Source organism: Rosa chinensis, chromosome 6 (assembly GCF_002994745.2).
Source record: "Rosa chinensis cultivar Old Blush chromosome 6, RchiOBHm-V2, whole genome shotgun sequence".
NCBI lineage: Eukaryota > Viridiplantae > Streptophyta > Magnoliopsida > Rosales > Rosaceae > Rosa > Rosa chinensis.
In genome coordinates, this window is record NC_037093.1 from 38,963,922 (window position 1) to 38,970,001 (window position 6,080).

A 6,080-nucleotide genomic window follows, 5' to 3' on the forward strand; every position below is an offset into this window, starting at 1 on the left:
TTGTGCAGGTTAACGAGTCCCTTCTTGCTTACGGAGTTCGGGGACTTGTAGGGGCTCCGGGCCGCCCGGTTACTTATGCTTGATGACTTCGTGGTTATAACTCCCCAACCAAGAAGCTCCTCTTACTCGGGGACTTCAGGGACTTGTACATACCTCCAACAATATGGAGTATTTACTACATCACCAAGCATAAGTAACACCTACTTTGGGACATCCACAAGACATGGCAAGGCCCAACCGAGACATGCATCGTGTAGCCCTATGTTCAGGCTACGCGGCGGTATCCGGAAGTCACAAATCCGCCACCGGGAAGCCACCTTTCCGCCCTTGCCAAGATGCCCCCATAACATAGCTTTCTACATGTTAAATAGACTAGAATAGTAACTTTGCTTGTCCCACATCGAAGAACAAGTAAATGAGAAGCATTCCTTCATCTATAAAAGGAATGCCTCCTCCCACAATTCAACACACTCCATTACACACTTTGTAATGCGTTTGGGCCGCAAGGCTCGACACACTAGTTAAACATTCAAGTGGACGTAGTCTCCCGCTAAGGCGGGAGGCGAACCACTATACACCTTGTGTCACTCTCTCTCTCTATCTCTTTCTTTACGTTAATTAGATCCCCAACGGATCCAAGCATTAACATTCTTTTAATTTACCCTATAGTCTCTCTCTCTCTCTCTCTCTCTCTCTCTGATTTTTTTTCTTTGATTTGTTTTAACTTTGTTTCGTCTTCTCTTTTCTCAGGATTGGAAGATATGTTCTCTTGAAGAAAAGCAGGTAAACTGCTTGTTTTTGTAATAAATAGAGAAGCCACAACTAATTGATAAGAAGCTGTAGGATTTATATTTTATGATGCTTTTGTTTAAAATTTAGTTTTGTCCACTCTGCAAGTTTAAATTTACTGCTTTGTAAGTAAAATTCATCTTTGCTTTGTAAGTAACATTGAAATTCATCGTTTAAGTTTCTCTCAAGCTTAGTTGTGCATAAAATTAGAAGGGCAAAGGAGACGTGGTGAAAAAGAAAAGGAGAGGAGAGAGGACAGAGAAAGATGAGACGACAGGGATTTTAACCATGATGGCATAGGTATTGGCTATTCTGTGCTCATAGTTATGTTTCTGAATGGATGCGAGTTAATTTATTTGAACCAAAATATGATTGTTTTGTCACATGGGTACAATGCAGATAAGCACAACAAGCAAAGCAACATAGCAAAAGAATATGGGTTTTTGACCATTGAGAACTTCTACCATTTTTCTTCAAACACAGTTGGCATTCCAATCTCTGTTTCAGCTGCAAAGCTCTTCATAATATCTGTTCATTCTGTACATTAACTATTTAAATAGTTTCTCTCTCATCTTAAAGTAGTGATCCTTGGATTTTGTGAAAAAGAAATTAACTTTCTTTAGTAAGCGTTTTGGTTCTACTCAAAAATTCAAAAAGTTATATGGTCAATAACATGTATATAGTATACACAATTTGTGTCCCCTTGTTTAATATATTTGTTCGACCATGTTATTGCCATGTCTTGATGTCTGAGTTGTAAGTACAATTCTCAAATTCTCTCTCAGTTGATTAGCTTAACTCACCTCTTCACTCTTGCAGGCAATTTCTGAGTTACTGCTTCTATTTTTGCACAGCTTCTTTTCTTATCTGAACTTGCAGACTGGTCTTTATCTCCTCCACTCATTCACATTGTTTCCAAGCTGAATGAAGATCACAAGGAGCCAATTTTGGGTCAGTCAATACTTGCACTCTTCTAATCTCTCTTCAGTTCGTTCTAGTCGAACTGACTTGGTCTTTCATCAACGACTCTTTCAATTTAATCTTTACAACCTTGCCACACAAAATATTAAGTACCACAAAAACTTAAAACTCAAGCTAACTAATCTAGCATAACTTTAACAGCTAGTACATCTATGCATCTTTTGATTTTTTCATTGCAACGCAGCATTAGGGTATGAAGAGTTTCTACAAAAATGTTTGAACTGGAGTCCACAGTAGTGTGTGTCTTCCATTTCCTCATTGGAAAACTATAAACAGCACACCAAACAATGTGAAACAAGAAAGTAAAATGAGCAATTGTGTGTGCAGTTATAGTTTACTTGATCATTAATATCTTTACTAATCTCGGGTGTCCTCTCTTTTTGCATGTAACTTCTGGATTCTCGTCTGACCATAGCTTCAGGGTCGAGCTGATAGTAACGGTTTTCTGTTTTCTTTTGCCAGTGTATATCAGCTCTGTAGAAGTTATAGGTTTGCAATGATATGCAGCGCTACCACTAAAGGTATTTTAACTTTTGTTTAGAATATGAAATTCAAGAATTAATGGTCTTAACTAAAGGTCATTGCTTATCTCTATGTTCCGTTTGATGTTTAGCCTTAGGCCCTGCATTTTGGAAAAGATGGAGAGAGATGTGAACTAAGATATGCGATGTCCTGATAGTCCTTGTTGCAGTGCACTGAAGGTAATTTTACTTGTGGTGCTTTCTGTTTTTTGCTTTTTGTTTTGTTTTTGTTTTTTTGTTTTTTTTGTTTTGGTACAAACTTCCTTGTGCGTGCATACTATTTTAAGATTTTCATATTATGTATTTGCAGGAAGCAAAACAAGCATCAGAATTGAAGAGGTGGGCTGTGTGCTCTAAAGTCGTCTTTTAAATCGTGATCACTACAACTTGATTTTACATAAACATTTATCTGCCCTTATCGTGCTCTATTTTAAACTATGTTGTTATAACTGATTATTGATTGCACTAAATATATATCCTTAAGAAATTATTTAAAATTTAATTTATCAACCCGCTTCCAAATGGCTGGCTTGACCATTATTTTGGTGCTTTAAAGACATATTGCTTGTTTATATGGCATCTTCTACATAAGTGTTTCTTTTGGCTTGCTTTCTGCTATAGAGCTAAATATTGCGTTACTTTTTGAGGTCTTGCTCATTTGACTTGCTAATTCGCTCAGCAAGACTTAGTCGAATTGTATCTAGGCCACATAATACACTGCTCATTTGACTTCTAACTTAAAATAGATCGGTTCAGTGAATATCATGCCATGTTCTATGTGTTCCCTTACTGTATATTTGCAAAAAGTTTCTTGCAGCTAAAACTTTAAACTTGCAGCTTCAAGATCTCAGTAAAAAGTTTCTTGTCATTAATTTTTGTGTGTTTACATTTAACAAAGTCCAGTTATATTAGTATTGGATGTGACTTGTAGTTGTACAGATCCATCTTTATTTCAGGAGCTGCAGTTTGTTTGTTTGATTTTTTTGTTTTGTTTTGGGTTAATTAAATATTAACTTGTTTACCCAATTATTGTGACTTATATGTTGGTTTATACAGTTCTAGTGGGCGGTAAAGACTTGGAAATCATATAGCCAACAGCGATGAGGTGCGCATTGAAGTGGCTGATTATATACAAACTTTGATATAGAATATTGACTACTAAAATATTTTCAGTAAGGCTAGTTTTTTGCTTTGAGGCAAAGTTTGTTGATAAAACTGATTGTTACTTGTTATTCATGTCTCTAGGCTAGCCTTTGTTAGCTTAAAGTTTATGTTGGATCATGAATTTGGAAAGAAAATTAATGGAATGTCCCATTTTTGGATGATGTGCTTGAGTTAAGATGTTGAGATATGTCAATTTCATTCCAAGCAGCAGCTACAATTAAACTTTGCACATTATGCTTGTCAAAAGGAAGTGATGTATATAAATGTATAACAAAACAATAATGTCAAAGAAAACGATGTCAATTTAGAGATTAGAAATCAATATCAAAATAAAAATTGATGTCTCACGATTATCAACATATCAAAATGTGACCCCAAAATCGATGTACACAAAATCAATGCACATCAATATCTAAACACCAAACCGTAATCTATTGTCAATGTTCAAATAAATTGCTATAAAGTAAACCGATTTACCATGAAATATAGGACATCGGTTTTGAAAAACTGAAGTGATGTCTACAACGAAATAACACATTAGTTTATGTAAAAACAAGCTATGTACACGAAACCGTAAACATCGTTTTACATAAATAAAAACAATGTTCTGGGTAAAGTAACACATCATTCTTAATAAAGTAACCGATGTTGCCTAAAGGCACATACATCGTTCTTAGGAAAATAAGGTGGCAAGATGCACATAAAAATGGCCAAGAACAAACAATATTTTTTGAACATTGATGTCTAGATGAGTATCAGACATCATTCCTGAAATTGTAATCGATTTAAAAGTTCACTTAGGTATTGTTTGACATATACTTTATTAAGCATAAAATGTGAAAATATGAAGAATTAAATATAGTTAACATACAAAATTATGATGATTGTAATGATTATACATCGATTTGTGTTCTAGAAGCGATGTTGGTTGTTGTCCGGGACATTGGTTTTTGACGCGCTTGGACTGATGTCTGGATCTTTTACATCACCCACTAAGAGACCGGTCGGAATTTAGTTTTACATCGGTTCTGGACTGATGTCTATTAACAAAATTCTAGTAGTGACATATCAAATCACTCACCATATTGACTTCATTCATAGCCAAATTACCTTCTCTAGGCTTACAATCTGGCACCCCAGGAATCCACGAATCCCTCCATATGTTCACCAATGCCCCATCACCTATCTGCCAATAAGTGCCTTTCCTTATCAAATCTCTTGTGGAAAAGATACTCCTCCAAGAATAAGAAGGAGAAGCATGGGATGAAGTTGTCCAAAAGGAACCTTCTGGATAATATTTAGCTATAAAGAGTCGAACTGTCAGTGATTGAGGATTATTGATCACACGCCATGCTTGTTTGGCTAGCATAGTGGAATTACATTTTGATAAGCTTCGGAAACCTAGCCCTCATTCCTCTTCAGGATTGCACAAAGCCTTCCAAGTTTTCTAGCGAATTTTCCTTTTATCAAGAGTACTTCCCCACCAGAACTTTGCACGAAGTTGTTCAAGATCCTCACAGAAATGTTTTTTTAATTGGAAAACACTCATTGCATAAGTTGGAAGAGCTTGTGCCACCACTCTGATGAGAATGTCTCTACCAGCACCACTCAAAAATTTTCCTTGCCAATTGGAAACCTTCTTGGACAAATTCTCCTTGATATACTAGAAGGTAGTAGTTTTCTTCCTCCTTACATATGTTGGAAGACCCAAATATTTTTCATGGGAAGTCACAACCTCAACTCTCAATATGCTGGACACCTCATCTTTCAAAACATCTGAAACATTTTTACTAAAAACAACAGAGCTTTTATCAAAGTTAACCAACTGACCTGAAGCGCCCCTTACCATATGTTTCAATAACATCCTATATTTGGTAACAGTCCTCCATAGTAGCGTTAGCATAAAGCATGCTATCATCAGTAAATAGTAAATGATTCACCCGAAGAGCTTCACTACAAATCTCAATCCCAAGGAGAAATCCCAATTCTTGCTTCTGCTGCAATAAGGCCAAGAAGCCCTCTGCCCCAATTAGAAATAAATATTGGGACAAAAGGTCACCTTGCCTTAATCCTCTACTCGGAATAACAGGAACCCGAGGCCTACCACGCATAAAAAAAGAGCATATGACAGAGCAAACACACTGCATCACTATCTCTATCCATATAGGATCAAAACCAAACTTGTCCATCACCCTCCTAAGGAAAACCCATTCCATTATATCATAGGCTTTGCTCAGGTCTAGTTTAAGAGCCATAAACCCATCACCACCATCCCTTTTGTTATGGACAAAATAAGCAAGTTCATTAGCGACAAGTATATTGTCAGTAATTAAGCTGCTAGGCACAAAAGCACTCTAATATGGAGAAATCAATTCTGGCAAAATCAACTTCAACCTGTTTGCTAGAACTTTTGAACAAAGCTTATAGATTACATTACATAATGCAATAGGCCTTAAATCTGACATATGCACCGGATTATTCACTTTTGGGATAAGACAAACATATGTGAAATTAATTTGTCGTAACAGCTGACTTGAGTGTAAAAAGCTCTAAACAGCAGCAGTCACCTCATCTCATATTGACTCCCAATAGTGTTGGAAGAACAGAGGAGGCATTCCATATGGC

The 6,080-nt window shown here is 36.3% G+C and overlaps 1 long non-coding RNA gene across 1 annotated transcript; it reads left to right on the top strand.

Annotated features, from left to right (window-relative positions):
• Nucleotides 1-803: 803 nt before the first annotated feature.
• On the top strand, nucleotides 804-3,518 carry LOC121050212. The gene is made up of 4 exons (XR_005802369.1): nucleotides 804-1,089; nucleotides 2,384-2,471; nucleotides 2,602-2,630; nucleotides 3,348-3,518. It is a non-coding gene; the product is annotated as an uncharacterized LOC121050212 (long non-coding RNA).
• Nucleotides 3,519-6,080: the final 2,562 nt, after the last annotated feature.